Here is a 27,410-nt window from a genome sequence, read left to right on the forward strand (position 1 = left end):
TTTTTTTTTAGCTCTCAGAAATTTTTTCCAGCCGACTCGATTCACAAGACATTTCAAGATGACGTCATCGTTTCAAGAATTGTGTATATCAGTGGATAACTTTCGAACTTTCGCACTTCTTGTGAGTTGAGTTCCTAGCTGAGCTAAGGGAATCACCATCTCTCAATCTACAGATATTTGCTTCGTTTTTTTTTCTCTTTACAACAGAACACATGGAGAGGAAACTGGTCGTTCCATAAATTCAATTCTTAACCGGACAATATCGAGAAATTTTCGAGCTTCCCGACTTAGGCGAATGACGATCGGGGACGATGAATTTCTTGGTACAATGATACCTTCTTCTTCTTCGGTTTCGACCGTTTCGGCCGAAAAGCATATTTTATGTCGAGCCAAAGTTAGAGCCAATTGAAAGAGTTTCAGATTGCCGTACCTGATTTCTGGATCCGTGGAACGATTCTGATGATAAAATTCCAGCCATGATTGAACCAGGTAAGGTAGATGAGCATAGGGTTTAGCAAGTGGAACTGGTTTTTCTTCTTCGATTTTGGTCAGACACCATAAATCATGAGGAATGGAATCATATCGAACTCGGTGAAGCGCATGCTGACAATCGTATTCGTAACTCTCGAGAAACGTCAATTCGCTCACATCTGTGACGGGATGGAACAGACACGCCGTGTTTCTATTAGCAGGTTGTTTCGGATGAGATTCGAGCATGACATAACTTAAACATAAGAAAGCCTTTTTGCATTCAAACCCGATGATCGTCGAACAGAGTACGACCGGTTGGAGTGGATACGTGGTTTCTGGTTCGTAAAGAATAGGAATCCAGTGCACGGTCGTGGGAATGGCTTGATATTCCATGTACCGTTGATACGGTGATCGAACATATAAAATCGTTTCCGGTTCAGAACCGTTGACGACGAGTCCAATGCATTTCCCGTTAGGATTCGATCGAGTAGCATTTTCGAACCCGATTTGAAACGGGTATTCGATTAAGAGTCCGACCTTCTCAAGCGAATTTCTCTGATCGTACGTATTCAAAATATCTTGGACAATATATTGAGGATGGTGCTGATACGTCCATTGTTTTTGAATGAGCGCCGTACTCTTATTGTACTCAATGGGAAACGGGATGGGTTTCTCAGGATTCACGGACGGTAAAAATTCAATAAAGGAAGATGTAAAAGCCGTTCGCGTTTTCAGAGGATCGTAATAAACGTCCGGTCGATCTTTCCATTCGTTGATGAAATTATGGACGAGGTCATTCTCGTGATGGACCTGGTTGGACAAAAAACAAAGACGATACCTTTTCCCTCCGTCATCTTCTGGTAAATGTAATCTGGGCCCGTTATCATCATCAAAGTAATGTCCTCCTGGATACGGTATATCCCATTCGTCTAAATAGAGAATTGTATGATTATTTTGGGAGCGGTACACGTTTTCGAACACGGGATTTTGTAAATACCGTTCGATCGTTTTAGGATCTTTCACAAAAAATGGTGTGGCGAAAAGTTTGAAAAGATTGTGGGAGGATTCCAATGAATTCGGGATCGTGGGGAAAATGACCCGTTCGTTTTCTAAAAGAAGGATCCATGATGCATTGCGTTGAAGAAAAACGTTACACGATAAGTCCGACATTTTACAATAGGCGGCTAGGGCGAGAACGAGTGGTTTCTGACTCGGGACGACTTTATCGAAATGAACGAGTTTTCGAATCACAGAAGGTTGAAGCCGCATATGGGCTAAGGGAAAAAAATCGTATCTTGAATCACATTGAATCCTCCTAAATGCAAGCCATGAAATTGGCTGTAAAGTGTAGCGTATTTATGAATATTCATTATCCTTTGTTTTTGAGAGGGTCGGATTAAAAAAAGAAGAAAATAGACATCTGAGAAAGTATCCGCAAGTGGAAAAGCTTACGATGAGCCGATTTTATAGTTGGCGTAGTATCCGAACTGACATTCGCTAAGGGGTCTAATAAAATCTAAAATCCATGGCTAGAGAACAGATGGGAAAGTCTTTTATGCTTCTGATAAAAACCGCTCGTTGTAAATCCAGAATCCATTGGTTAGAACAGATGCGGGAAATGTATTTGGAATTCTAATAAACAGACCAAACTGCCTCGAGTATCTGCAAGTAAAAAAATCTTACGATGAGTCAATTTTATGGTTGAAGTAGAATCTTGGATCCATTAAGGATATTGATAGAACTTGTATGTAAATAGAGAGAAAGGAATGAACAAGATAAAATGAGTTATGAATCATTTCTCCGATCCGTTTTTGGATCTAATTATAAGACATTTATGCCTTTTATTCATACTATTCAGCTTTACTGTTTATTTGTCATTACATTAGTGATTTGTCTGACCATCTACATGATTTATAAAACACAGCAAGATAAACATTAGGAAAACTATGTTCCCCCTTCATGGTATTTGTTTTTCAGACATATATATTATGGATTAAGTTATTTCTTTATCAATAGCGTCAGATCCTGGCACCCATTCAAAAAATCATTAATAATAATTTAATATCATTAATAAAATTTTGAAACCTTCTAGTATAAACCTTTTTCTTAAATTTTTGTAAAATAACAAAAATAACTAAAGTTCTAACCCTTCTATCGTAACCCCATTACTTGATCAAGGTGCCTTGTTCGAGAAATGGGGTAATAATAGAGGGGTTAGAACTTTATTATGCTTTGTATTTTACGGTTAAAGGATATTTAAAAGGTTTATAGAACCCCTATATTTTTTTAATCAATTTAATTTTTAGATACCAAAAAAGGATTAGATTAAAAAAATATAAGACGGAATCAAAAATAACATATATAATAATTAATATGAAGGGATTGAATCAAGATGAATAATGAGGAATCTACAATTTTATCTGAAAGGAAAAGGAAGAAAAAGGCCTATATGAAACATTATTGGTCATTGGAAAGAGTAAAAGAAGCAAATCGATGGAGATTACGAGAGAGGAGAAGAGATCCAAACGTTCGATTCAAAGAGAGGGAATACGAACGAATGAGACGATGGAAATGTTGGGAAAACTCTCTTCCTAAACATAGACACAAGCATGACAATACAGTATTCATACCATGTCCGTCAATGGAGGAATGTCAAAATATTATTAAACGGATGAATATTTCGGAAGCAACACGAACTAATTATGAATTTTATTTTAATGAATTCTATGACTGGTATCGAAAACATGGTGATGGTATAAAATATCATTATAAGAGAGCACTACAGAAATATGAAGAGTATCTGACTGAGGAAAAAAAGAAATCGCGTAATCAAGTGAAGAATAAACTATGGTTTTTATATCGTTTATTAAGTGTTAAATGGGAGCGTCCGAAGCAAACTAATATTAAAAGGTGTCGAGGCCCTCTTCTTACATTAGATGACCTAAAGAAACTGAAAGAAATAGTTATAAAGTGCTATGAATATGAAGAAATGGCATTATTTATTCTCATCATTCTTGAAACTGATTTAAAAGCAAAAGAAATTTTAAAAATTCTGAACGAAACAGATCTTCGACGGCATTATGCACAAAAAAAATTGGTATCGTCCAATATATGGGATCAACGTAATCGGTTTTTGTATGAATTTCTGGCTTGGGTTATTGCCGGCCCACTTTTCCCTCGAAGATTAGATAGTTGTTTAAGAAAGTTAAAACGATTCTTTCGAAAATATTTTCCGTATCGACCTTTTAATCCTTCCTATACTATCATTAAACGTTCCATGAAAATTGTAGGTTATCGTAAACATATGCTAGAAGAAGTAAAAAAAGAGATGGAATCAAAAACGTAACAGCTTATTTTTTAAAAATATAGTAACTGTTAACGTTTATAGATTGAGTCGAAATGCTTAGATAGAGTTAAAAAAATGGGAGTGAAGAAATATGTCAGAGAATCAGAGTTATGAAAGAATATTCCATGAAAGGAGTTGGTCAGAGAAAATTTCTTTCAAACAAAATGAAAAATAGGTAAAAAGCAAAAGATTTCCTACCTTTACTGAAGTCTTTGTCATAATGCATATGTAAGCCAATTTGGAAGATGTTACCTCCTTCAACAGCACAGGCGATTTTGAAGCGAAAGTCAGATTACTTAAATAGATAAGAGAGAGTTTATTCTAGAAAGAATTTTGAAATGTTTTGTTGAATGAATAAACTAAAAAAATTGTCTGGGAATAATGTCTCACCTTTTCTAAAAATAGATTTGTGAGAAAAGATTGATTATACCTTTCTTGGAAATCTGTTCTTGAAACATGTTGAGACCTGATCCAAACAAAAAAGGGGAGGTAGAGTTAATTTTTATCATGTCTAAAGACATGATAAAAATTAACCAAAAGTTTTTTTTTTTTTCACCCAACTCAATTGACTTGATCCTAACAGTTCATTATGGTTCCCTATAAAACCGAGCTATATTCCTATGTACACATTGAGGTTTTCCTTGAATTATAGCCTTTACTTGTGGAAATTGACACATGCATTCGTGCTGATTGAACCCCCTATAGATAAATGTACCATTTTGACAAACATCTTTCGCCAATTCTCCACAATCTGGTCCATTGTAAAAAGCTGGATCCGTGCAGTAACACGACCACTGATAAAATCCATTTTTTTCCGTAAGAATAATCATTCCCCCCTTTTCAGTTTGACACGGGTAAGGGTTCAGTTTGGGCATACAGAGTCCTCGAACACATTGCATTTCTTCCCCGTTTGTGCAAAGAAAATCACATGTATCCACACACCAGACTTTTTCTCGTCGGCAATCTTTAAGCGGTATCGATTCGTTCATGGGGATGGAATTCGATTCCATAACAGAAGTAGGAAAGAAAAATAGAAAGAGACCAAACATCATCAAGAATATATATATTTCAGCCATCTTTTTTCTTTGGACAAAAAACAAAGGATAAGGATATGGAAAGACGAGTTGATCAACACGAAGAACGTCGATCTTGTCGTCGAACGGCTCTTCAGTCTAAAATTAATACTTGGCGAGATGCTTTTACGGCATGCTTTAAAATCATGGATGATTGGGCCACGATCGATTTTAAAAAATTCCATTTCATATTTGAACGATGGGTCTCGATTCTCAATCGTATCTTGGAAAATCCAATTCGTCGATTGGACCGTTACGAAATGTCCATGTATTATTGTGAAGAGCCAGGAGGACCCAAAGAGATTATTCAGTTATATATTAATGAAACCGAAACCGAGGAAGGAAAAATTCCCGTCTACGTTATTTTTAATCTTTTCGAGTTTATTAAAATTCATCGCAATTACTGCTTAAACTATTCCACTTCGAACAACATGCTGGTAGATAAAAACAGGGGTACGATCAATGTGAACACCTATTATGCTAATCAGGTCAATGTAGATCAAACTCGATTTTATCGTAATGAAACGACATGGCAATTATTATTCATTTTTACTTTACATGCCTTGGCCCATTTAGATGTGTTTGATTTATACGATCACGCTTACTATGATACACACCAGCACGTTCGAGATTCAGTTTTCTTCCGATTATATTTCTATGGACAAGTCATTTGGGATATATAAAGCAAAAAAAAAATGTCTTATCCTTCCAAAGTTCCTATTGAGTATGTTCAAAAAGTGTTAGAAGAGGAATTAAATCGAAACGTGCGTCGTTCGGAATTAACAGGGACGTGTTCGTTGGGGCACGTTTTATTCGACTTGTCTCATTTACAAAAATTTTTTCCCCGCTATAGTCCAGAAGAGTTTATAAAGTTTCGAGACGATAAATTTATAATCATTCCGGGAAATTACTGGTATGACGCTATGAGTGAAGAACCTCGTGTCCAAGACTATGTAAAACGTTTCTTAAACCGTAATAAAGTAGAAATAAATCCAAATATGCGGCGTCGATCTCAACGTCAACGTTCTAGAAGTCGATCGAGAAGTCCAACGAGAGTCCGAACACGATCTCAAAGTCCAACAAGAGTCCGAAGTCGATCTCCAAGTCCAACAAGAGTCCGAAATCGATCCCGAAGTCGCTCTTCGAGTATAGATATACCTATTCGGCATTACTTGGCTCCTCTACCGAAAAAAAGAGGGAGAAAGAGAAAGTCCAAACTCAAAGCTCGTGTTGGCTACGATCAAAAGTTTATAAAAGCCCTTGAGACAAACGAATCAGGTCTGATTCTAAAACCGACTCGAGGAATGGATCGAGATTTAAATTTGCCGGGATCTATTTGTCGGGGTATTCGCCAAGTCTGTCGCTACAAGGATCCTCAAACGAAACGTTACATTAATTTTGTTCGTGACGGGAGTGAAGACGATGAGTATGTGCTGCAACTGGAATATTAATGAATGATGGGATTTTCTAACGGGTTAAAGGCCAGCGGGACAAGAGCTTTCCAGTGATCCGAATAATGTAAATTATAAGGATCGTAATCGTATATATAAGACGGTAAAATGGCTTTATTGGTATGATTCTTCCAAGCATAATCATCTCGAAGAGACAATAATACTGATTTAGAAGTGCATGGTGATAATAAACCTTGAATCATGCGTGTTTCCAGTAAAAGAGATGAACGCGGTCCAAAATATTCGGGATCCATAGCTTGATGAGTGATCTTGGCCGTTTCATAGTTATACACCCACAGTCGTATGGACTAAGGTAAATATCGAGTACTTTCGTCGTGAGTTAAGTTCAAAAATTCTCGAATGGCAGGAATATTACTATTCAGGTACATTATGAAATTATAAATTTGTTCTTCGAACATCTTGTATTTAAACATATCAAATTCAGCAAGATGGTGGCTGGACAGTTTAACACGAAAACATTTTTCCGGATATTGATTTATAATAAAATGTTTAGGATCGATTTGTCGTCGAATAACCAATTTACTACTATCATCCGAAGTGATAAATTCCAGTTTATACGGATTGGGTTCTTCTAAATATCTTTTATTCAGCTCGAAACATGGAGAGTCGAATCGTTTTACTTTCCCGTCTGATTTATAAACCATTTTATAATAAATATCCATAACTACATAATCCACTAAAATGGGATATTTTTTCTGTTTCAATAAATCGAGGACGAGTTGTTTATAATCCATCTTCTTGTTTATCTCACAGAAAGCCACGTTCGAATGAGTTGACGAATAGGCTCATGGGGCATGAGTTCTTGAAAAGTATCTAAAACCTCGGCCAGACTGCGTTGTCGACTTTTACAAATCAGTTGATGCGTTACATCGTTGAAGACAACTTTCTCGGAGAGAATGCATTGACCACGACATTTCTTCTTAAAATAATCCGGATGCATGAGTTTTACGTACCGAATAATGTCTCGAGTCGTTCGTCGTTTCAAGAACCGATGCCATTTCTTCTCGTTTAAAAATTCTCGATGACCGATGCGTTCTCTCTTTTCCACATTCAGAGCTCCAATATCCACGAGCACGGAATGATGGTCCGTGTACACAAAAGAACATAATTTTAAAACGGGAGCCGTTCCTCCCAGTCGATAACAAATACTACACAAGAAATCAATGAACGTGTAAAACGTTTCTGCTAAATATTCCGGTTGAAGAATGCGAGCACTATAAAGTCCAGGATTCATTTCAAAGAGACCTATTGTATATCCCGAACGTTCTCGGAAATGCGTTGGAAAAGGCAACACATACTCCGAACTCAATTGTCGATGAAGAAGGATCAAATCGAAAAAATGTTCGGGCAAGTCACAAGAGCTGCTGGCACTGTAAGATCTCCATTGCATCGAGTGGGAAGTAAACAGGCAGTGGAATCGTCTTTGATTGAAATTATTTAAAATGAGAAAACAGGCATAATCAAAATGCCAAGGACATTTGGAAGGAGCATAATAAACAATTTCTTTCACGTGTTCAATAATAGTATGAGTGGTGGATCGACTCATCTTCTTCTTTCTTTAAAAAAGAAAGATGGTGGTGGTCTGTGTCTTAGATATGGATGAGACGCTTGGATACTTTGAAGGAGAAACATTTCAAATTCGACCCAAAACCAATTTCCTGATCCAGTTTTTACGTCTTTGCAATATCGATATCATTTTGTGGAGTAAAGGTTCGGATGATTATGTCGAGCGAGTGATCAACAGTTCATTGCACGATATTGCACGATATGCGTATCGGATATTTGGCCGCACGCAATGTGAAAAGTCGTGCCGAAAGTATAATATTTTAAAATGTTCGGAACATATCAGAGTCTTGTACGATTACGACATTCTTTTAATTGGGGTCGATGATAACGTCAATGAAAATATGGACGAGCGCTATGATTTAAGAATTCACGTGAAGCCGTACAAGCAGATAGATCCCCGTGATCAAGAACTGTATAAAGTCGTGGAAAAAATTACCCAATTTTGTATAGATCATCAACGAGAGTTGTAGATGAAGCGAGATAGGGTTTTTGCTATGTCAGCTGGGAACCCCATTCCGTATAGAGAAGTGAGTACGAGAAAGTTATGTGTATATAGTTCTTGAAGCAATGACGTCATTTTTAAACAAACCAATAGTAAGCCAGTTTTAAAAAATGATGATTGGGAAAAGGTCGGTTGAAAATCTGGCTGGAAAAAAATCTGTCAGGAAAAATTTACAACTAAAAAAAAAAAAAAAAACTTTTTGTTGATTTTTATCATGTCTTCTAGACATGATAAAAATTAATGACCCCCTTTTTTGTTTTCAATGATGTCTCAGCACCATGTTTCTAAAATACACCATGACTCACCATTTCTAAAAATAAAATTCCAAGAAAAGAATGAGTTATAGTTTATTTTTAGAAATGGTAAGACATCATTCAGAGACAAAAGGGTGGTAGTGTTAATTTTTATCATGTCTAAAGACATGATAAAAATTAACAAAAAGTTTTTTTATTTATTTATTTTTTTTTTTTTTACTCTCCAGATATTTTTCTTCCAGCTCTCACAAATTTTTTTTTTTTTTTTCCACTCGACTTCATCAACCAAACAAGACATTGCAAAATTCTTTCTAGAATGAATTCTCGCTTATCTATTTAAGTCATCCCATTTTCGCTTCAAATCAGTTTGTGCTGCTGAAGAGGTAACATCTCCTAAGGCCAGTAGTCTAATAACCAAGATACTACATTCTACTTTGTTCGAAAAGAAGAAATCTATTGAGTAAGAATGGATTATTCGTTGATTATCAAGAATATTCTTTCTTCTCCCATCCTTGAGAAAGCTATCGACGAATTAAAAGAACGTCAAGGTGCTCTCAACTTAATATGTCCCAACTGGGAAGATGTTTTAAATCACGATCCGCTGTACGAGACACATTGTCAACAAAAAGTTCAATTTTCCAAAGGAACTCGAAAAGATACTGTTCACATCCGAAACATTATTGGTTTACAAAATTGCTATAATGTTCTCGTGGCTGGTTATTGGTATTTGAAACCGGGGGAGAATAATAAAACAGGAACTTCGTTCATGACTCGACTGTGTGCTCCTTTAACTAAAATTGGCGAAAGCACGAAAGAGAATCCGCAACACAAACTTGCGGAGAATTGTCGTTTTTTCATGGACCGGTGTGATCCCGCGTTTTGCTCTGCTTGTAAAGGAGCCCAAGATAAATTTCAAATTCATAGAAATATGTGGTGTATACGAAAGAGTCGGATCTTTAATGGAGAGGGTTTAAAAAATACTTTTCAGTGTTCGATTGAAAATATGTTTGGTACGACGACTTCTTTTCTAGGTATTCTAAACCTTCAAATTTCTAACCGGTACACTTTCGGAGAAAATTCGTACAAGGTAGGAGGTTTAGTTCGCGAATTTATCTTATTTAAAGAATCTGTTCTGTTCTCGACCGATCTGGATATCGAAACTCCTCTTTCCCTCCCTGTAGTCGAAGAGATGGAAGAAGGGGAAGAGAAGTGTCCCGAAATTATCGGCATTCCCAGTTACTTCAAACCCGTTACTCATTTTTAAATAAGAAGAAAGCATTTAGAAATGGATTTATGGAAAATCCATCGTCGACATTTATTATCCAAACGACGTTACCGATTTTTTGCCAAGATGGCTCAAAAAGAAATGGATCAACTTCCCTATCTCACCCCTCATAATATGTTTATTCATCGAGGTTTATCGGAATCGCTGTTGAGTAACAGTTTTGTGATTACTGATCATATGCTTTCCAGCATTATACACCGAAAAGATAATATTGATCCTCAGTACAGTCAATATTTGAACAAAATCGTTCCTTGCCGCAATTTTAATCAACCTCTTCTCCTTCAGTTAATAGCCACCTCGATCGCGGAAAAGGTGAAACCGGGACAGAAAGAATTACCGATGGACACAAGAGGACTTCCTAAAGACCCAATAGAGGATCCAAATGCTAGAAAAGTAAGTGTTATTAAGGGGGGTCCAGGAACCTCCACGGAGGATGCACTGAATCAAATGTTTGGCGTAAACAAGTAATTTAAAAAATAATGGACGACCCTGTCAAAATGGTGAAGGTTCAACGAAACGATATGGTCTACAGTGTTCGAAAATATTTATTATCGATCCAGAATCTACAAACCAAATATAAATTTTTGCAATATTTTGAACAAATAGGGGCTCAACGAGATAATGCCGGTCTGGTGCATGAAGATCGAGGCGATAAAATAAAAGTTGTGAACCTCTATTGAAAAAAAGATGACGCTTTGGATATTTCTTCTCGTCTTTTATCTTTACCTGATCATGATCTACCTGTTTCGAAACGAGTCCCAAACGACTACAACCCCTCCTTGGCAATCCATTTCTTACCACCCTCCTCAGCGGACGACGCTTTATTCGACTTGTATTCACGCAACCGATTGTGACGACGATCAAATATGTTTTCGGGGTGAATGTCTTCCCAAACTCCTTCCCCATACCACTTGTTCTTCAGCTACGGGAGAGTGGGTTCTGGTGAATCAAAAAGGATTGAAATTCGCGACCTGTTTTTGTAAATACCCTCATCTCGTCACGCAAAAAGAACGCGGGGGGAATTGTGACGTGGACATTGCTTGCGGACCTCACGGCCGATTAGAAAGTTTAGACAAAGATCCTTTGAAAGAAGGTAAATGTGTTTGCGATTTTGGATACAAGCCGCTTTTGCAAGGTTTCGGGTGTGAAGAAATGACCGCTCACGAACGATTAGCGGTTTCGAAGGAAGAAGAAAAAAACAACGTATGGGATCCAACCGTATTTTCCGAAAAGTATCCCGCGTCTTTCCAAAAACCCGGTTACTTCCAGCAGCCCTGTTCCTTCGATGCTTTTACAGGTCAGCCTTTAAAACATACTTTTTATCATGCAGAATTTGGAAGTTGTGTGTGTGATCCGAGGTATGGGAATATCGGGGTGCGACTCGATCATCCCTATTATTTGAAAAATAACGATAAGGGCTACCCAGGCAGCATGCATTCGTAAATTGCACGAGAAAAATACGTGCAATTTACGAATGGCCTTTCGTATAAAAAACGTTCAAGTTGAACGTAAAAATATCATAAAGTGTCCAGTGGCAATTACTAAATATTTACGTATATTTTTACGTTATACTATACGTAACTTTTACGTAAAATTTAGGTATATTTACGCGAGACTACTGTTCATTCGCTACTTTTACGTATAATATACATAAATTTCAGGGATTTACGTATATAAAATTTATATATTATATACGTAAATCTCAATTTTTTGTTTCACGTATGCGTATATATTTAGTAAAAATTTACGTAAATTTCCCCGATTTTTTACTGTATATAAACGTATATATTAGGTAAAAATTAAGGTAGATATTCCCCGTATTTTACGGTACAAAAACGTATATATTTGATAGAAATTAACGTATATATTTCCGGTACAAAAACGTATATATTTGATAGTAGTTGACCTAAATCTTCCCTACGTTTTCTTTGCATATGCGAATGACTGGTAAAAATTTAATCCGATAGATTCTCCACTTTACTGTGTATAAATGCACATTTTTTGGTAAAAAATTTGCATAAATCTCCAATTACCTTTTCACTGCATTTTTCATAAAATGTACTTATTTTAATCTCATATTTTTTATATAAATCTATGCAAAAACTTTCTGTATGCTATGATTAAAAGGTAAAATAATTTTTATATCAAATTCTTACATATCTGCCTTTTAGTTATGTACAGCAATATGGAATATATATAACTGGAAAATTTAAATGCACTAGTAAATGAAAAAAAAAATTCTATTAAAAAATAATGTAACACTTAAAGGCTGAAAATTACTTTTAATATTTCATTTCAAAGTGACTACAAAATATGCAATAAATTTTGTAAACATCAATTCTGTGTTTTAAATCAATTAATGCTATCGTTCATTTGCATTTTTGTTTACTAAATTCATTTCATAAATTTAAATTTAGTAAACAACTGTAGCAAACAGTTGTTTACTAAATAACACTTTAAATAAATTATTTGCTTTTCCGAAGGACATTTTCTTATGCCATGTAAATGAACGATAGCATTAATTGATTTATAACATAGAACTCAGGTTTACAAAATTTATTGCATATATTGTAGTCACTTTTAAATGAAATATTAAAAGTGATTTTCAGCCTTTTAGTGTTATGTAATTTTTGAATAGAAATTAATTTTTTTGCATTTAAATTTTCCAGTTATATATATTCCATATTGCTGTACATACCTAAAAGGTGGATATGTAAAAATTTGATATTAAATTAATTTTATCTTTTAATCATAATATGCAGAACATTTTTGCATAGATTTATATAAAAAATAAGAGATTAAAATAAGCACATTTTACGAAAAATGCAGTAAATAGGTAATTGGAGATTTATGCAAATTTTTTACCAAAAATGTGCACTTTACACAGCAAAGAGAAGACATTGGACTAAATTTTTACCAAAGTCATTCGTATATGCAAAGAAAACATGGGGAAGATTTAGGTCAATTATTATCAAATATATAAGTTTTTATACCGTAAAATACAAGGAATATCTACGTTAATTTCTATCTAAAGTACAATATAGTTAATTAACAAATTCAGTAAATGAATGTAGCACAAAAGAAAACATCATACGTTTAGATTATTTGAATGAGTGTGCTAAATTTTAAAATTGTTAAATATAGACCAGGAAATTGTATAAAACTTACCTTTTCCAATAGTTTACCAAGTTGACTTTGTTATTTTCCTTGAAGATGAATGTTTAATGTCACAAATATTTCATTCATATCTTCAGATAATAACACAAATATATACATATTTATTTATTATAAATTTTACAAGGTAACTGTTAATTTCATAAATAAGTTCATAAAATTATGCAAATTCAAAATTACCTAAATATGTTCTTTATTTTATCTTATATACCAGATAAAATTTCAAAAAGTTAATTTGTTTAGGAATATTGAATTTTTTAATATTTATCTCATGTGACTTTTTCTATAACATCATTATAAATGTGCATGTTGATGTGGACATATCAATTATTTTTTTCATCAAATAGCTTTATGGTATTAAATGATTTAAAAAGAGGCAACTGGACAAAAGAAAGCAATTAGAAGTTGGCTAATTTTTTATTAATTTGTTGTCAAACGCTGTGCATTTTAGATTATGCTCATATGATGACAATGAGTTATTTAAATTATAAAATTATTATGAACATATCCCACATAAATTAACAAGTATAAAATTTCAAGTTGTTTGAAGTATTATGAACTGTAATACTTGCAAAAGAAATACACATGAAATTAATTTAAGAATTAGGTTTATTTTACAAGTATTCAAAAACTGCAATTACTGTTAAACAATAAAAACTAACATTAAATCTGAAGAGCATATTTTTTTCAATAATAAAATTCAACATAGACTTCATGCAGCTTCGCCATATTTGTTCTATAGTTCGCTGTCTTTAATATCCTGCTCGATTTTTGTAAAAGTGAATTCTTTGTCACCCAATGTTTTGAGAACAGCTCCTAAACAAGAAAAAGAAAAATTTGTAATAATTTCACACTTCAGAGGTTTTCAGTTTTTAAATATAGTTGAAGTATTAAAAGATGCATATAAAATGCACTGAGTATTTCATATTTAAAAATTTACATTTCAGTAATTAAAAATTTAATTTCACACTATCACACAGTAAGCTTCAATTATATACCTTACACAATGCCTATAATTTCAAGTGAAAAATACTTAAGATTTGTTTAGAACTGCAAGGTTGAGAAAGTCTTTAATGGCTATGTTTGTATTTAAGTACATGAGAAAAAACTTAATTTTGTATTAATTATATTGCATTAGCCTTTTCAATTTTACTCTTTTACTCCTACATATAGTAAAGAATATTCACTTTCTTACAGATAACTTTTTCTTAAATAAAGAGTAAGCAGAAAACTAATCACAACACTATATACATATAACAGAATACTTCATAAACATATACATGTCATTAACATACGTATATGCATTAATAGGCTATTTTACACATTTCAATAAACCAGAAACCAATACACAATCAAAAGTATTATCAGTAAATTCCTCCAAAATCAGAGCAAAAATCTTTAATTATGATAACAATGGCATCTCAGTTTGCAATATAAAATATTTCAAGTCTACATTCATGTGCATTCTAAGCAAACAGAATGCTGAATAACAATAAAATTATAAATACCATAAAAAAGTTAAGAGCCACGTAGAATGATAGCAAGACTAAATAAGTCTTCCTTCAAAAATCAATTTAAATTCAAAAATTTGCCTTCCTGTTTAACATCTCAAAATAGAGTTACTGCTTACACTAACTAAATTTCCTGTCTTGGCAAAATAAAAATTGTCACTTCTGTTGCAGGAAATATTTGCTGCAAACTTTGTATGCAAATAATCCAGTGAAAAAATTTTAATTGTGGCTTGAATATTTTCTTTATTAAATAAATGAAAAATTGCCACATAATATTAATTTATGATCCACATGAAGCTTTTTACCTCTACCATATCATGCAGCTATTTTAAAATATATACTCTCATATAAAAGCCACAGAATTTTTTTACCAATATTAATATAGTATAAATCATTAATAAATCTTCTAAAAACAGCCCCAAATTTTCTGAATTTGATACCCAAAACATAATTCTACGTAACTATTAATGTATGCATTTGCTTGCACATACTTAAAATGAATTATACACACAAAAACTTAACATATTAACTTTAATAAATTCTTAATTAGCAGGATGACTCAATTAAGGCAAAATATGAAAGAAATCTACCTGATGGAATAGTTGTAAAAGATATATTTAAAAAAAGCTAATATTGTTTACCTTACACATAGCAGAAATTGAGTAAACTGTATGCAGCAGGATTATTTATTAGGAATAGAAGTTAGATCAAAGTACCAAAGTCACACTAGGACTTTAACCATTTGGGTGCAAAGAAGCACCTGAATTTCAAAAAGAATAATTTAAAAAAGCTAATAGAATTATATAACTTTTACAATCTAGTACAAATATTAGACACATAAACAACACTAAATGCCATTATTTACTTGCATATTTTCCTTCTTTGTGTACTTTACTCCTTAATTTTTCAGGATATGATTTAGAAACAGAGTTATGGTAAAAATGTATACTGGTAAAAAAAAAATATTGCTGAAACTGATAAGTCCTTTGAATTATATACTATAGTGCAAAGAGGGATGGAATATGTGACTAAATATGATAAATCAGATTACAATAACATTAAACAAATAACATAAACTGAAAAAAAGAAATTTTATTTGAAATTATTTTTTAACTCATGGAAAGACAGACAGTATTTCCAACTTATTAAATTCAATTATATTTTACCTTTGTCAAACCAATATTGGTAAGAGAGTTGTATTTAAAATCGGTGCTAAGCTAAAACTGCTTTCTTGCCTAATTTTATACTATTGAAAATACCGGTAATAGTCAAAGTTATTCGTACTCAATATGTGTAAGATTATTAATGAGTTGCCAAACCTCAGTTAACCATCTAATATACTACATTCAACATTATTATTTTTCTTTTTGAATGTCAGGTTTTCATTATTTCTGCCAATATATCTGTAACAGGACATAAAGATTGAGTTAATGTAGAATAGAAAATTACCTTGCAAGTTAGCACCTTTACCTTAGTGGCAGTACTTCATTCTCTAGAAAAAACATTTTAAATTATTATACTTAAACAAAAAATTCATATTTGTTACAGCAAAACATCATTAATACAATAAACCAGAGTTGAATGCAAATCTAGTTTAACTCCATTCTTGAAAACTAGTTTATTACTTTCAATTTAATTTAAAAATAATAAAAAATAAGGTACGTATTATGATGACTACCTAGATATCTCGCCTAAACTGGCAATCCTTGTAGGTTATACAGGTTATAGAGGGCACTACGATAGAGAGTATTAATCCCACACTAGGGACTCTAACATTTGGTAGGAACAGTTTTAAAAGTGAAACAGATATTTATAGTGAACCAATGCAAAACAAAAACAATAGTTCTTTAGGGACAAAGCCCCTTTGGACAAATAAATCCGAGTAAATTAACAGCTTTTAGCTATTTTTTCTTCTTGTAAAAAATAGACATACATAATATTTTTAGAAAATAACAGTACTTTAAGCATGCAATTTCCACATATTTAACACAATAATTCATTCTAGCTCTGTTGCAATACTGGCAAAGGTACTCCTCCGTTATTAGGATGGGATTCAGAAATGTACAATGAAACCTCGAGATACGAGGAAAGTATGAGCAAAATACGAGATTAATTCGAGTAACGAGCAATGAGCCAGGCTGTTGGTATGGGTGGCGCCATTTCCCTATCCGGCTCAACTCGGGGAATCCCCTCGTCAGATCACTCAGTGTTCTTTTATATACGTGTTTCTGCACTTGCAAGTTAATTGTTTTGACATTTAACGTGAAAATTATTATTTCAAGATGCCTCGCAAGAAAATTGTTGCCTCAGACAGTGCTGCAAAGAAAAATAAGGAGGCCATGGCCGTCGATATCAAGAAAGAAATCGTAGATAAACATAAGCATGGTGACGGAATTGGCGAAGACTTGCGGCCTTTCAATATCGAAAATGTATACTATTCTGAAGAAGCAGGAAGAAATTAAGAAACCTGATGTAGCCAAAGGAATTATCATTGCTTCCAAGCACCATATAAGTACTCCTAGATGTTGAGAAGCTGTTGTTGGTGTGGATTAATGAGAATGAGTTAAAATGTTGGTAACAAAGTTAAACTATTGTTATATTATTTACCAGTGTTATTTATTAGGAAAAATTGACTTGATATTAAAATAATGATGATATAAAAATTGATATTTTTTGGGGTGTGGAACGGGTTAACTGAATTTCCATTATTTTCAATGGGGAAGCTTGTTTCTAGATACGAGAAATTCGCTATACCAGTTGAATGCTGGAACGAATTAAACTCGTATCTCGGGGTTCCACTGTAGATATGTAAGCATGTGTATATGCATGTATGCGCATATACACATACATACATAAAGAATATACACATGCACACACGAGCACCTACATTTAAAAATGCATGCATATAAACACACATTTCTGAATCTCCTGATAACAGAAGAATACCTACATGAATCATAGGATTTACATTATTCAGTTTCATTAGAATTCTTAAATGCAGAGGATTTACATTAATCAGTTTTATTAGAATTCTTAAATGCAGAGGATTTACATTAATCAGTTTTATTAGAATTTTTAAATGCAGAGGAATTACATTAATCAGTTTTATCAGAATTCTTAAATGAAATCTTCACTATCCGAAAATTCAGTTTCATTTCCAGCTGAAACTGTATCAGGACAATCTGATTTATATTATTTCCCTCTAACAACTGAACATTTTGAAAACCTTTTCTATTCCATGGAAAACTAATGCTACATTAAACATACATTTTCTAAATCTGAAAATTTTAAGTTAGCTTAGAAACTGTAATCATTCTTAAAAAAGTTTGATTTATGCAGATGTTAGATCAATAAAATTACTTTCCTGTGAAAAAGTAATATGGCATTGAACAACACGATTTTACACATCAAGATATACTGAGTGAAAATTACTGAAATGTTTTATTTCTTGGTATCTCTGCAAGAATTGTATAAATAAGACTACTGTCTGTCTACGGTAAGAACACCTCCCGCCACAGTATCTGGCGGGTGGCGGTCGCTATAGCAACAGGGCTAGTATATTTCAAATAGGGACGAACCAAGGGTTGCTTTATTGTTATTTTATTTTTGGCGACTGTTGGCTGAAGGGAAAAGAGTTTATCATTCGTCTTCTTGGTTTCATTCCAGCTGCACGCATCTTTTCTTAAGCCTTATATTATTATTATTAGCTATTTTTATTCTCGTTGTTATATCTTTTGTACTGGTATTTGTTCAAATTTGCTTCTATTTAGCTTGATTTTCATAGTGCTTTGTTAATCGCCAATTTTTTAAAATGCCCTTCCAGTTTAAGAAAGGTCAACCTTTAAAGTCTCAGGCACGTCAAATCGTGTACAATGTCGCAGAATTTTGCGCTTCTGAAGCTTCGGCGAACTCTCTAGTAGTTCCTCTTCCTCAAGTTTTGAAGAGAACGTCGCAAGCTACTGGAGTATCGGAATATACAATTAAAAAAATTAAGCCCGAAGTATCAACAATGGGGGAAGATCAACTTCTAAATACGCCTGGAAAGAAACGTAAAAGCCCTGCTAATCATAAGTGCGAAATTGACGATTTTGACAAATGCGTTATACGGCAGACTATACAAGACTTTTACATCAAAGAAAAGAAAGTGCCATCTGTGCGGAAATTATTGCCTGTCTTGAGGCAAAAAATAGACTTCCCGTGGCAAAAAGACTCATTGTGCAAAGTTTTGCGTTCGATGAATTTTCGCTGGAAGAAATGTGTTAACAAAAGAAAAATTCTTATCGAAAGACCTCACATTGTATTTTGGAGGAACAATTATTTACGCGAAATGAGGAAACTCAGAGCAAGTAGACGCCACATCGTTTACATCGATGAAACACGGATTGACAGCAATTTAACTTTTAAGAAATGTTGGCAGCATGATACGGTTTTGGGCGCACAGATAAATGTCAGTTCCAAAAATAGACTGATTGTTGTCCATGCTGGCTCTTCCGCAGGATTTATTCCAGGTGCCCAACTTATTTATAAAGCATCAGCTCAAAGTGGGGATTACCATGGGCAAATGAACTATGGAAATTTTGAAAAATGGGTGTTGGAAAAGCTTCTTCCAAATTTATGACCTCAAAGTGTGGTATGCATGGATAATGCCCCATATCACACAAAAATTGAAGATCCGACACCCACGAAATATGCTACAAAGCAAACAATGGTAAATTGGCTGATGAAGAAGACGATATGCTGCGATCCCAAAATGCGAAAAGCGGAACTGTTCAGCTTAATAGAATGCAATCGTGCTAAAAAAGTAATATATAAAATTGACAACATCATAAAGGAAAATGGGCATCATGTTGTGCGTCTTTCTCCTTACCACTGTGATCTAAACGCAATTGAATACGTTTGGTCATCAGTTAAAAGACTGATCAGGGAAAGGAATGTGACTGGGGACTTAAGCTTGGAAAATTTGAAAAATTTAACACAAAAAGCTTTGGATGAAGTCACTTCTCAAGAATGGCAGGTGCACTGCAACCACGTAGAAAAACTTGAAAATTATTATTGGGACAAGGACGAACTTTTAGAAGAGATAGTGGATGGATTAATAATTCAAACTGGCAGCAGCAATTCTGATTCAGAAGAAACGGAATCTTGCGACAGTGACTCGGATGACTTTTCAGATTTTATACCTCTATAAAAGTCCTCCACGAAGGCATCCCTCTTCTTCATCTGATAGCTTTGTCAAGTTGTGAGGATATTTCTAGGTTCAATATTTTCTTTGCCACTATGTAAATGAAAGATTACCAAAAGTGGGCAACAATGAGCCTTCGGCAGAGGCGAAACCCCCCCTGTGGATAATAAAGAACACTGAATGGTTGCTTCATTTCCCATTACTGTGTTCTTGGGGACCCACAAGCCATGGTATAATTTGCTTAAAAAATAATTTTTAATCTTTAATTCAAATTAAATAAGTTTTGTTTTATTATAAAAATATTAATACAAAATTATATTAATGCAACAATGCTCACTGCAGTTATAAAAGCCAAATTTTGTATAATTATATAAATTTCGTATAATTTTAAATATAAAATAGGTAACTGAATAATTTAAGAAACCTAATATAATTTTGTTCTGATTTTAACATATAATTTTGTTCTGATTTTAACATTTTATTATGTTACAAGCTATTACAGTGTCTATAAAAAGCAGCATGATGCATAAATGGGCGCTGGTAATTAAGAGGCCCAGCAGCGGCCGATCGGTAAAGTCACTGAACACTTGTAGTTCGGTCTCAGGTTTGAATCCCGTGAACGGGCTGGCTGCATGGGTGTTTTCCCCATGTGTAACGTGTATACGAGGCAGTTTTCCTTAGCAAGCCCTCCACGAAGGCATCCCTCCTCTTAGGCATTTGACCCTGGAGGCTTTCTGTAATCATATAAACCAACCCAAACCACTGGTAATTAAGTAAAAAACAGTTTTGATTTTAATTTACCTTCGCTTCCTTTCGTCATTAAATTGACCACCTTTTGGTTTAGTTCGAAGGTATGGGAAAAGAAGAAATGTTCGCAAAAAGTATTTATTGAGAGCATTTTTCTTCAAAAATAAGCACGGATTTTTAAATGCATTTCCCTACAAGTTATTTTGATATATTTTCACTCATTGTACATCTAGAAGGATGGCAAATTCAGCGACTTGTACCTCACACGGCAAAATCAAAGACCGTTCCTTAACTGCAAAAACTTTATTTACGCCATCAATTTTCATTTTCGGAAATTGAATGTCGGGGTCGACGCAAAGGGTCAACGAGCATTTTACTTGAAACTAAAACAAAATGTGAATATTGCCAAATCATCTTTAAATATGCCAAGGTGGCAAACTGAGAAGTAAATCTTCAAGACACCCCTACGAAAAATGGGTCACGGCTCGTTTCTACGGCAACAGACAGCCGCAGACAAACTGGCGAGAGCTGTTCTTACCGTAGACAGACAGTACCTCCCTTTTATAAAAAAAAATGTTTAGTAAATATACTATGAAGAAAATTTGTTACATTATTTACAGTTCATAATTAATAGAAAATAAATCATTTCTTATCTTATCAGAATTTATTTTTATCACATTCATAAACAGTACTAATTTAAACAAACATACCATTATGATTTAAATAACTATGAACTAGAAAATCCAAATCTGCATCTTTGATGGTCTAGTAGATTGGACGTCTCGTTTAATACAATTCAGCAGCTCGTTTACTACAATTCAGCATTATCTATATATATTACAATGACTCCCCAGACTGTAATATATATAGATAATTAATTTACAAGGGAAAAAGCAACAAAAATATAAACAATTTCTTGGTTTTATATAAGCATTTCTGCACATTTACAATTTAAATTTTTTTAACTATCTAGTTATATCAAAATACATGATTTTGTAAAATATCATTCAAATAATTTAAGGTATTTTAGATCAAATACCAATTTTTCAATAAATTTTTTCATTCAAGTATAATAATCAACATAACTATCAAGTTTTGACCTCGAAAATTATGTTTAGAGAAACTTGAAGCTGCAGTAAATAGTAATAAATTTATTCAAAACTGAAAGTAAAGCATTCTTACTTTATTTTCTTTTTTTAACTATGGCAGATCTTTTAAAACAACAAAATCAAACAAACAAAAAAGAAATGCATTCATGAAAGGACTTAGGACTTACTTATTATTCATGAAAGGATATATTTCAGTAATTACTAGTGCATAAAAATTCAGTATATATATAAAAAAAATGAACACAGATTTGGAACAAAGTACCTGTGTTTCTATGGCATAAAGTTTCCTTTTTTAATAGCACAATATCTTTGAGTTAAAGATTATATATTAAAGCAAATTTATAAAACTAAATTCAAAAATAAGAAATTAAATTATTTTTAGGGAAAACACTAAGCAAATAAAAAATTTTGAATTTCATAAATAAATGAAAGTTACATGCTTTATTTTTTGGCATAAGGTAGATAACATTTCCATAACAGATTTCTGAACAATTAGTCATGTTAATATTGCCTTTCTTTTTCCATTAAAAGCTATTTCCTGCTTAATTACAGTATGCTTTAAGATAAATATTAAAACGTTTGAGTAAAAATAATATAACTATAAAAAGGTGAGACACATACAAAAAGGAGTGACACAAACAGTAAGAAACAGACTAGTGCAAAATTTAACAGTACCAAATCCTGAAAATGAATCATTAGGCACGTACACAAAAGAACAACACATGGAAAATCACATTTCCTACACAGACGCTATTTATAAAATTTTATATAGGTGAAAAAGGTACGAGTATTAAACACTGAAAATATAAAATATTCACTTACTTTCTTGAAATAATTAGTAACTTCGATGGATTCTGTCACAAACGCCAATCCACGAACAAACAGTATTCTTTGCGACTTTACCATTCTTTTCGACCGCCATTGCTGAGTGCTGACTTCACAAATATCCCGCCACAACCGGAAGTAGAAAGTGTCTGCTTTGCCATTGGTCAGTGAACAAGAATTGCAACGCTTTTTTTTTCTTTATAATTAAACATATTAAGAAAGCCTCTAAATTAGCATGTGAAATAAACTTACTTTTGCATTATATAAATTTATATTCACAGCATCTCTGTATTAAGGTAATAATTAAATTTTTCTACGAAAAATAGAAATGTCTGTATATGCGCATGCTCAGTGTATAATCGTAAATCCGGTTAATTTTTATAGCGTAAAATTAACTATGCAAATTTTGAGTTCATTTAACTGGACCCTTGTACTTATTCTGTAGATCTCCATATTAAGAATGTCTTTAACTGTTTCAGGAAAAATATAAAATATAATATAATTATTTATTTACATTATTTATTAATTTTTTCCTCATATAAAAATTATTAAAATCGCTATATCATTTTTTCCGTACATTAAACAAAATTTTAAAAAATTAGCCTCATATGATTTTTATAACAAAGATTAAAGGAACTGAAATATATGTAAAATATCAGGATTCAGCTTGCAATTTCGTAGAGTTATTATTATTATTATTAAATAAAAATATTAGTATATCTTTGAATTATTAAATAAAAATATTAGTATATCAGGATTCAGCTTGCAATTTCGTAGAGTTATTATTATTATTATTAAATAAAAATATTAGTATATCTTTGATTATAATTAATGATCCTTTGGTCTACATTAAACTATTGTTCAAGAAGTTAAACGTTTTCGAGCATCTTCTGCTGTATTTATTATTATATTCCTCGACATGAAAGATTTGCTAGTCTTATTCCAATTCAATTGCCCACATTTGCTAAATAAAATAAGGAGAGTATTGTACCAAACTCAGTAAGTACACAAATTTAATATACAGCTTATTCCAGTTAAATGGGTAATAGGATTTTCATAAAAGAAATTAAATTGTGTAAATTAATATAAGTGTTGATATGAATAAAAATAACAAATTTGATATAAGAAAATAAATAAGTTATTTTGAAGATGTTTAAATTAAGAAAATATAATTTTTTGCAAAAATGCACGTAAAGATTTAGCTCACATGTTAAAATTTATAGAAACATTTTAGCCTCATATATGACTGCCCCTTTTTTCATGTTCGTGGACAAGGAAAACAAAGTGAAATGCCAGAAATACACTAAATATTTTGAATTAATAAACTTCATTTTCAATCTTTTTAGACTTCGTATAATATCCGTAAAAGTGACGAATGAAATATACCATAAAGGCAGTAGTTTCTTTCAGAACATTCGGATTCGTATAATATGCGTAAAAGTGACGAATAAAATATACCATCATGGCGGTAGTTTTATCAGTACATTCGGATTCGTATAATTTTCGTAAAAATAACGTGTGGAAAATAACGATCAAGAGTTAACAGTAACTTCAGCCTTTTTCATTCGTATAAATTTCGTAAAAGTAACGTGCAAAAAATACCATACCCTTATTTCACCAAAATTATACGTATATTTTTGGAGACGTGCTGCTTGGGTATAATGCTTGCGCGAATATTTTTAAAAGCGAACCCGATTCCCCGATCCATCATGTGAAACTGTTTGCCTATTTCTACATGTTTGATTATTCGCCGGTCGCGTTCATCGAATTTGAAAATTTAGACCCGACTCAATTATCCTATCCTTTCAATTATTACGTGGTCCAATCCAAGAAACACCATCTACAAATCGAAGAAACGTGGCCTTTTGACTACATGCAATATGTTTTTAAGTACCTTCCCTTTACGGTGCATACGCGTCACTGCCACGAAGATCCTATTTTTCATGTTAAAACGTGCTACGAAACCATTATTCGACAAAACCAGCTCACGCGTTGCCAGTTGATCGAGCAAGAACTGGATGGAAAATTAAGTCAACACGCGAACGCCTACACGCTCCTGTATCGATATCCCGTATGTCTTTTTTCAGAGGAGGATCGACGCGTTCCCGAAATTTATCAAGGCCATGTCGTTCTCAATCCTTTCCATTTACTGTTGAAAACCCTCCCAAACCTTCTTCGATCGAACGGTATTCAGATGAAACCGAATGAGGAAGGCATGTGGCATGTCACGTTTGCTCGAGCTCCTTATGTAGAAACATATGCGGCGACGTTAGATCCAGCCGTCTTTCCCGATATTAAAGGAGAACCCACGAAAGCGTTGGAAAAAGGTCATTTCTTTTAAAGAGAAAGAGAGAGAAAATCAAAATAAAAGAAAGGGAGACATATAATCAAAATAAAAATGAAACGCGCTCATGAAGAATCCGAAAAGGAAATGGACCATGAAGAGGGGGAGAACGAGGAAGAAGAACCTACCCATAAACGAATTAAAGAGTCGGACGTGTCTCTATTATTAGAGCTTCAAAATAAACACACAGATCCCGGTCAGCAAATGAATTGAGAATTGGAAACGGCTCGCGAAAAATATCTCGTTTCTTATCTACGGAAAGTCATTGAAAAACTGCCCATGACTAAACACGTTCTAGATTCAACGACCGAAATTCCAGAAGGCTACGAAGGATTTTTAAAAATGTACAGTATCGCTAAAACATGCGTCCATTCGGAAATTCAGTTAAAAAAATTGATGGCGTTTAATTCCATCTTTGACATGTTGAATAGCGTGATCGGGAAAGTCATTCACGATAAATATATTGCTCCATATTTAACGAAACTCGTCACCGATCGCGATTTGAATCGGGCTTTTGCCGTATTCCAAGAAACTCTGCAAGCAGACGATACGAACGTATCCACGGAACTCCATTGCGTTTCGTTTTTGATTCAAGACGAATTGTCAAAGAAGGAACCTCTCAAAGTCCCCAACCCTTTGTATAATCGTTTCACGCAGCAAATGTATGCCGTCAGTAAATACGTGACAAGTATATTAATGGCGATCGCAGCGAATCATGCAACTGCATCTACGCCTGACTTTGAAATGATCGGAACACCTAGAAAAGGAGAAAAATAACTAATGCAAAAAAAAAAAAAAGCTTAGGAATACGAAAAGTCCATTAGTAACAAAACATGACAATGTTTTTTCTTTTTTGTTCTTTTTTGTTGTGAATGATGTCTCACACTTTCTAAAACTAGATTTCTAAGCAAAAGAATGAGTCATATCGTTCTTGGAAATTTATTTTAGAAACATGTTGACACCTGATTCAAACCAAAATAAGGGGTGAGGGGTAGTAAAGTTAATTTTTATCATGTCTAAAGACATGATAAAAATTAACAGAATTTTTTTTTTTTTAATAGTCAATTCGATGTGGACAAGAAGTTACCCTTTTTTAACCAGAATAAACTTTCACTTAACTATTTAAATCGTCAGTCAGTGCTGTGGCCTGGATCCAAGCTTATACTCTATCATAGGAAAAAACCTTCTTATTTGGGTCCATATTCTTAAAAGAATTTCTTTTTTTGAATGTCTATTCTCCATTCGATAAACCACGCAACCAACACCAGAAACACGATCCATCGAAACTGAAATATATAGAAGAGTTTAGGAAAGAAATGAAATCCATGGAATATAGTTTCGGCCGCTTCATGGTATCGTAAACGCCGATCTAGGTTGACGAGCTGTTTAACCGGTTCAGGAGCGATTAATAATTGTCTGTCTTGATTCACCAGAATCACGGAATGAGCCCAATCCACCTCATTTACAGAATCCACGTTGAATTTTTCTGCCGAGGGGTAATTGGGATAAACATGTTCCGTTACATATCGTAAATGCGCGTCTAAGAGTTGAGCTGTAAAAATAATATTTTTGGGTACGTCAATAACAATTGACTTCTTAGAAATTCTTCCTGATAAGGAATCCAAGCTGATGAACGATCAAGAATCGTTTCCATCATGATATTATTTCATCTACTCTGTTTTTTTCTTCTTTACCTATTCCAATGTTTCATGTACCGAAATTTACTCGTCTATTATTCGGGACAATCGATCCCTTTACATTTCAATCTTCTTCAATGGTATCGACAAGTTCATCAAGAAATCACATAATAAAGGAATCATTAGTGGATAAAACAATGTTTGGTTTTAATCTTCGTTCGACTCTCGCCATAACCATTTTAATATGTCTGGTGACAACACTGGTCATCATGGCCCTCATCGTATATCGTCTCTCCTACGGCAGTGTGGCTTTCGTTTACGATGCTGCTGATCTGAATAAAGTCACGGCCAAAGGAACGACAGCGAGCGATTTCTGGGCCGACAATAAAATGTTGCTCATTGCTCCAACGGTTGTCAATGTGATCAATATACTAATGGTCGGTTTATTACTTTACGTGTAACCGAAAAGAGAATAAAGACTAGATTCAAAAATACATCACGATGGATACAAAGGCTATCATGGTAATTATCTTATTAGGAATTGTATTTGTCTCATTACTCAATTTTGGCTACCTGGCAACAGCTATTTACAGTGATGCGACACCCAAAACAGGAGCCGAACATTTTAATCAACGCAACTGGATGTTTTACGGAAATATAATGCTACATATTATTTTATCATGTCTAAAGACATGATAAAAATTAACAAAAAGTTTTTTTTTTTTTTTTTTTTTTTTACTACCCAACTTTTGCTTCTCCTTTCTACCTTCCCCCCTTTCGTTTCACAGTATATAAACAGCTGGAGCTGAGACGATTTTCTCATTTCATACTGAGGACAAGATGGATCAGGAAAACACTGTAACCCTGGAGCCTTTGACATTACCCTTGAAGGATCGTCTCAAGTACGTGTTG

General features: G+C 33.5%; 1 long non-coding RNA gene across 1 annotated transcript; it reads right to left on the reverse strand.

Annotated features, from left to right (window-relative positions):
- Nucleotides 1-13,734: 13,734 nt before the first annotated feature.
- On the reverse strand, nt 13,735-22,654 carry LOC146997760 (uncharacterized). Its single transcript, XR_015040837.1, has 3 exons — nt 22,515-22,654; nt 16,104-16,146; nt 13,735-13,959 (listed from the first exon to the last, which is right to left on the reverse strand). It is a non-coding gene; the product is annotated as an uncharacterized LOC146997760 (long non-coding RNA).
- Between the last annotated feature and the right edge of the window lie 4,756 nt (nt 22,655-27,410).

The sequence above is a fragment of the Stegodyphus dumicola genome, chromosome 4, assembly GCF_044657685.1.
Source record: "Stegodyphus dumicola isolate Sdum_Otavi_A_Nest chromosome 4, ASM4465768v1".
Lineage (NCBI taxonomy): Eukaryota > Metazoa > Arthropoda > Arachnida > Araneae > Eresidae > Stegodyphus > Stegodyphus dumicola.